Source organism: Cnephaeus nilssonii (assembly GCF_951640355.1).
Source record: "Cnephaeus nilssonii genome assembly, chromosome: 14".
NCBI lineage: Eukaryota > Metazoa > Chordata > Mammalia > Chiroptera > Vespertilionidae > Cnephaeus > Cnephaeus nilssonii.
In genome coordinates this window covers 3509532-3515531 of record NC_137085.1, presented here as the reverse complement: position 1 = coordinate 3515531, position 6000 = coordinate 3509532, and the positions used below count along the sequence as shown (strand labels likewise).

The 6000-nt window shown below is 62.5% G+C and overlaps 1 protein-coding gene across 12 annotated transcripts in view; it reads left to right on the top strand.

Annotated features, from left to right (window-relative positions):
• The first annotated feature begins 715 nt into the window (after positions 1-715).
• Positions 716-6000, top strand: part of PRRC2B (proline rich coiled-coil 2B) — a 75539-nt gene continuing 70254 nt past the window's right edge. For 8 of the 12 annotated variants that reach the window (XR_013814450.1, XM_079789646.1, XM_079789651.1 and 5 more), the window contains exon 1: positions 717-939. The gene's annotated coding sequence lies outside the window, so the exon portion shown is untranslated. Of the gene's footprint in view, positions 940-6000 lie in introns of all 12 variants that reach the window. The other 4 variants (XM_079789653.1, XM_079789652.1, XM_079789647.1 and 1 more) reach the window with 2 other exon arrangements.

Here is a 6000-nt window from a genome sequence, read left to right as displayed (position 1 = left end):
TGAGCTACACCGGCCGGGCTTTGTGTCTCTGCCTTTTCAGATGACTGTCCTAGCTGCCAGTTTATCTAGAATGGGAAGCCAGACCCCAGGTAGCTCTCCTGACCTCCGGCCGACCCCTGCCGGCCAGGGCGCCAGGGCGGAGCGCCCGCCAGCCCTTGTGTGGCTGTCGCCGCAGCACGCACGCTCCGCGGAGGACGGGCCGGAGTCCCCTCGCTCGGAGGGTTCGGAGCCCCACAGCGCGGGCAGCCGCCTCCCTCCGGCCGGAGCGGTGCAGCCTCTGCTTCCTTCCGCGCAGAATCCGGGCGGGTCTGTCGGGGGCGCTGCGGTCCGGGGGGGGAGGGGCGGAGATCCGGGCTCTCGCCCCCCGGCCCCCACCCCCGCCGGCCCCTCGCCCCGGCGCCCCCGCTTCCGGCCCGCCCCTCCCCCTCCCGGCCTCCGCCCCCCCTCGCTCCGCGCGCCCCTTCCCGAAGCCCCGGCGCCCTCTCCCGCCGCCCTGCCCGCGCCTCCCGAACTCCTCCACTTGCAGGGGGCCCCCTTGACCCTCCTCGCCCCTCCTCTCGCCCCCTCCCCTCGGCTCCGGCCCCCGCCCTCAACCCCCGCCCCGGACCCCAGCCCCTCAGGCCGGGGGGCGCCGGCGATCCCGGGGGGCGCGGCAGGGGGCGCTGCGCGGGCGGCGGCGGCGGCGGGCGGGGGAGCGGGGGAGGCGGGGGCGGCGGCGGCGGGGGGCGGGGAGCGGAGCGCGAGAGGGAGAGGGAGAGGGAGGCGGCGGCGAGACACAGGCTCGGAGGCTCCAGCGAGCGAGAGCGAGCGGGAGGGAGGGAGCGAGGGAGCAGGCACCGCGCCGCCGCCGCGCCATCCGCCGCCATCCCGCCGCCTCCGCGCCCGACCGCCGCCCGACCGCCATCGCCCGGCCCCGTCGCGCCCGCGGAACCAGACCAGGTGGGCCCGGGGCGGGCGCGGGGCCGGGGCGGCGGCGGCGCTAAGATGGAGGCGCGGCCCGGCTTTGTCTCGGCGGCGCTGACTGACAGCGGGGCCCGGGCCCGGCGACCTTTGTCCGCGAGCGCGCGGGCCTCGGCCCGCCCCGCGCTGCCGCCGTTGGGCCGCCGGGGGGCCGGGGCCGCGGGCGGAGGCCGGGCCGGGGCGGGCGCCGGGCCCTCGCCATTGTTGTGGCGGCGCCGCGCGGCCTGGGCTCGGCGGCGGGTCGGAGGCCGGGAGGCCGGGCCCGGGCGCCGCGCGGCGGGGTCCCCGGGGTCGGGGCCGGCGTGCGGGGCGGCCCGGGGGCCGGCGGCCGAGAAGGCCGTGAGGTCCGGGGACGTCGGGCGGCTCTCCGGCCCCCACCCCCCCGCCGAGGTGGGGTTCGGGGGGCGGGCGGCCCTCGGGGCCGGGGGCGGCGGCCGCTGGGCGGTTTCGGGGCGCGGGGGCGGCCGGCCCTGCCCCCCCCAGTGTCACCGCGGTTGGTGGCCGGGGCTGCTGGCCTGTGTGCGGGGTCAACGCCGCCGACGCGGCCGGGTGCGGGCACCGGGGGTATTTGGGGAACGCGGCGCCTCTGCTGCCGAGATGTTGACTAATAAACAGGATGTCGCTGCTCGGGGTCTGCCCGGCGGCTCTGCGCTGGGTTTCCTCCCGGCCCTCCCTCCCCCTCCCCCTCCCCTCCCCCTCCCCCTCCCCTCCCCCTCCCCCTCCCCTCCTCTCCCCTGCTCTCCCCTGCCCTCCCCCTCCCCTCCCCTGCTCTCCCCTGCTCTCCCCTCCCCCTGCCCTCCCCTCCTCTCCCCTGCCCTCCCCTCCCCTCCCCTCCCCCTGCCCTCCCCCTCCTCTCCTCTGCTCTCCCCTCCTCTCCCCTGCTTTCCCCATCTCTCCTCTGCTCTCCCCTCCCCTCCCCTCCCCTCCTCTCCTCTGCTCTCCCCTCCCCTCCCCTCCCCCTCCTCTCCTCTGCTCTCCCCTCCTCTCCCCTGCCCTCCCTGCCCTCCCGGTGAGGAGCAGCGGCTGGACACCGAGGGCCGGGCGGCCCCCCTTTCTCTCTCCTCTTTGTAAATACCGTGGGAGGCCCGAGCCCACGGTGCGGCGGGAGGAGGAGGTGTTTTTCCAGGGAATGGTCCGCCCGAAGGGGTGGGAGAGGGGGGCTGGGAGGCGCTCTGAGGGTGTCATTTGCTAAATGGCTGCCTGGGAGAAACCTTTGGAAGCCTTGGGTGTACAGGATCGGTCACCGTGCCTGCGATGCTCTTTTTCCCTTAGGGTTTTACGAGCGTTTTTATGTGGCTTTTCTGCGTTACCCTCCACTCGCAGTCCTAGCAGGGTTTCTCCAAAGCCATCTGGGCATGTCTGTGCACAGCGCTGTGCTGCCAGGTGGGGACGGGGAGGCCCAGGTGTTGGGGTGCCCGTCCTCCTCTGTCAGGGCACTCGGGGGTTCTCTCAGTCGTCAGTGACGTACGTAGGGACATTGCATTCTCCACCTCGGAGGGTGAGGTCGGGAAGATGGTGGAGGGCCGGGCACACAGTTGGGGTTCAGCCGTTGTTCCTCCTCTGCTGTTTGTATACTTGCCATCAAGTCCCAGGATGGAAGTTAGCCACCTGAGGTGCCGGCCGCAGAGCCCAGCCGGCTGCAGCCACAGGTGCTGGGCTGAGGCCTGGACAAGGGGGAAGGAATTCACGGCACAAAATAGCAATGGCCACTTGATGATTCAGGGCTGGGCCTCGGTGGGGAGGCCAGGGTGGGAATGGCACTGTGGAGCCCTCAGGAAGGGACTAGGTAGACCGGGGTGATGTGGTCCTGGGTCCCTGTGTTTGGATGGGGGCGGGGGGGGGGTGGCCTGTCCCTTCTGAGCTGTTCTGACAGTTGGGCTTAAGGCAGAGCTGGGATAGTGCAAGGCGCCGAGGACAACAAGCAGAGACCCGGGGGTTGTGCCTTGGAGGATAACTGTGTTTCTCGGGGAGCGGCGGAGACTCACTGGGGACCCTCTGCGTGTTTGGGCAAGGATGTCTCTGGGAGCCCGGGTTCTGGGCCGCATTGGCTCAGCGCCTGCCTCTGTAAAGTGGGGATGATTAGGCCTGGTCGTAATGAATCTGCTGGGGCTCTCGGGAGCTCACATCCCATTTGTAGCAAAGTGCTCCCATCCATAGGGGGTGATGAAAACGTTTGTTGTGTTTGTGGTTACCTAGTTTTCTGGTTCTTTTTTTCCTAATTCCTGGTCTTTTTCTTCAATTCTCCTCGTTGATGGTCCTTGTGACTTTCCCACCCCAAATCCTGGCCCCGTCTAATGTTTTGATGTCAGGATGACCATTCCCCTGCCTGGAAGCCCCAGAATGGCTTAGGAGAGCGATACTGCCCAGCCGGACACGGTGTCCGCTGTTTACTGGAGGCCATAGGAAGGACTGAAGCTAACGGGGGAGCCTGACCCCAGTCTTGGCTACCCCTGGGCCAAGCCTGTAGCTTGTTTGTAAATGAGGCTGCTTGGATTCCAGTGGTTCTGCAGTCTGATGGGGGTTTGTGTTGGTTCTTTTGGCATTCCCACACCATCTTGGTTTTGTCCAGGTGTGTTTTTAATGTCCTGGTAACCCCTCAGGCCTCCTGGCTGTGGGGCTGAAGGAGTGGCCACAGGGTCTGTCCTCCTCTCAGGCTGCACCCCTTCCATCCTTTCTGTCTGCTTCCATCCGGCCCAGCCTGGGCCGGCTCTGGGCTGCTGGTTAGGGAAGGAGATGGACCGGCTGTCCCTCCCAGCAGGCTTTGGACTACCTGGGAATTCGGAATGCACTGCGAGGGGGACCTTGTCTGCCCATTGTGGGGGCCAACCACCTCCTACAGCTCCCAGGCTCCTTCAGGCCCAAATGGGTAAAGGAAAAGCCTGGAGAAGGAAGAGCCAGAAAAGCCTGGGAGAGTGGAATTTCAGGAATGGCAAGTCAGAGCTAATTCCAGCTCCGTCTGCTGCCTGGGGCCTGGGGCCTGGCCGAGATTGTGTTTTTTTTTGTTTTGTTGTTTTTTGTTCAGCCTTTGGTTGGCCTGTTCACACCACCCCCTTTTAAAATCGCAGTCCTCTCTTTTCCTGAAGGGTTAATTTATTGTACTTTTGAGATTTTTTTTGCACCTTGCACCAAGTACTGACTCATGTTGCTCATGGCTGTGTGCTGGTTATATGTCTCCTTACTCTACCGTTTAAGATTGATCATTTCTATATTGGTTTCTATTTCAAACCGTAACAGGCCACGTGGGCCAGAACATGTGTTTCTAAATTTGATAATGAGGCTTCTCTACTGTCAAAAGTATGGATCTTGTTATGGGTGGGCAGGCATTAAACAGGGCCCATCTACACTGGATTTTTAAGCAGTGCATTGCCCTCTGAAAAAGGGAGTTTCCCTCAGACACCGGCTGGCTTTGTGCTCTGGATCTCAGATTTTAGTCCAGACCAACCAGACTATCTTCTTTTCAAACCAGAACTCGATTTTTGTCTTCAGGTTTTTTTCCTGGACGTGTGTAGCCTTAGGAACCTTGGTTCTGTCCTTTTGGACAAAGAAATGAAGGCATTGCCTGTAGTGCTGGAGATCAGAAGGAGAGATGAGCTTGCTGGTGAAATGAAATTCTCACGACCAGCGTTTAGTTTTAAAAGGTGCCGTCTGGACCCGACCTCCACCTCCTTACCTGGAGCTCGGAGACTGGGCTTTGCTGCCCGTGGCATCCCTGACCTGTCTGTGGTGGCATCCCTGACCTGTGTGAGGTGGCACGTGGGCGGTCCCTGCTCCGGGAGGGAGACCTGCCTGAGGGACTGGAGCCAGACGTCCTGGTTGAGTGGTGGTCACTGTGCTTGTTGGTTTGCCTGTGGCCCGAGCCCGGGGCTGGGGTGCTCCAGGCAGCCTTGGTTTGTAAAGCGCTGCACGAGGGGTCCCAGGGCAGAATGACGCCTGAGTCGCTGGCCTCCTGCACATGCTCTGCTCCACGGCTTCCTTCCGCTCCCCCCCCCCCCCCAGCCGCGGGCTGGGCAGCTCTGCTCTGGACCCCCTCCCGCCTCCCGAGGAAACCAGCAGCCTTCCCTCTCGGCGGTGTTGCAGAAGCGCTATTTATTGCTTTTTCATTCCCTGTCCTGCAGCGGATCCTCCTTGACCGTCTATGTTTTGCAAGGCCTTTTAATTACATTTCCCCCCATTTGTAAAAGTAACATTTTCACTGGGAAAAAAACACACCAAAATACTGAAAAGAATAAAGACGAGCCGAGACCGGTTTGGCTCAGTGGATAGGGCGTCGGCCTGCGGACTGAAGGGTCCCGGGTTCGATTCCGGTCAGGGGCATGTGCCTTGGTTGTGGGCACATCCCCGGTGGGTGGTGTGCAGGAGGCAGCTGATGGATGTTTCTCATCGATGTTTCTAACTCTCTATCCCTCTTCCTCTGTAAAAAGTCAATAAAATATATTTTTAAAAAAATAATAAAGACGAGAATAACAATACAAATCACCTGTAACCTCACCGTACAGTAAGGATTGGTGTATTCCCTTTGATTACGTGCTGGGTTTTTCAAAATTAGAAAAAAATACTATATACACTATTCACAGTATATAGTTCCTCTTAACGTTATAACGTATTTCCCTAAATTATTGAAAGCGTGATTTGTAGTCATTGCATACTTGCTGTGATAAGGACGTGACATGATTTATCTAATCCTCTGTTATTAGACAGTTAGACTGTCCCCATTTCCCTTCTTAGAAACAAAGCTGGGGACGCATTCCTGCCTGTGAACCTTGGGGCTGCTGGTTGTTCCCCCCCAGCAGCGTTCCGGGCACAGCGGGGTGCTCCTTCCTCAGCTCTGGCTCGGGACCCGCTTCTCTGTCAGCCCTGTCACCGGCTCAGCCTTGGGCACAGGGGGCTTCCCTCAGGGGCCGCTAAGTTCTGGGGTCTCAGTCCTGGCTGAGCCCTCGGGTGAGTAGGGCTCGGGGTCTTACTCCTTTTACTGATGTGAGTCTGGCCAGGTGCATTGACTTAAACATTTATGTCCCGGGACACGGATGTGGACACCCCACT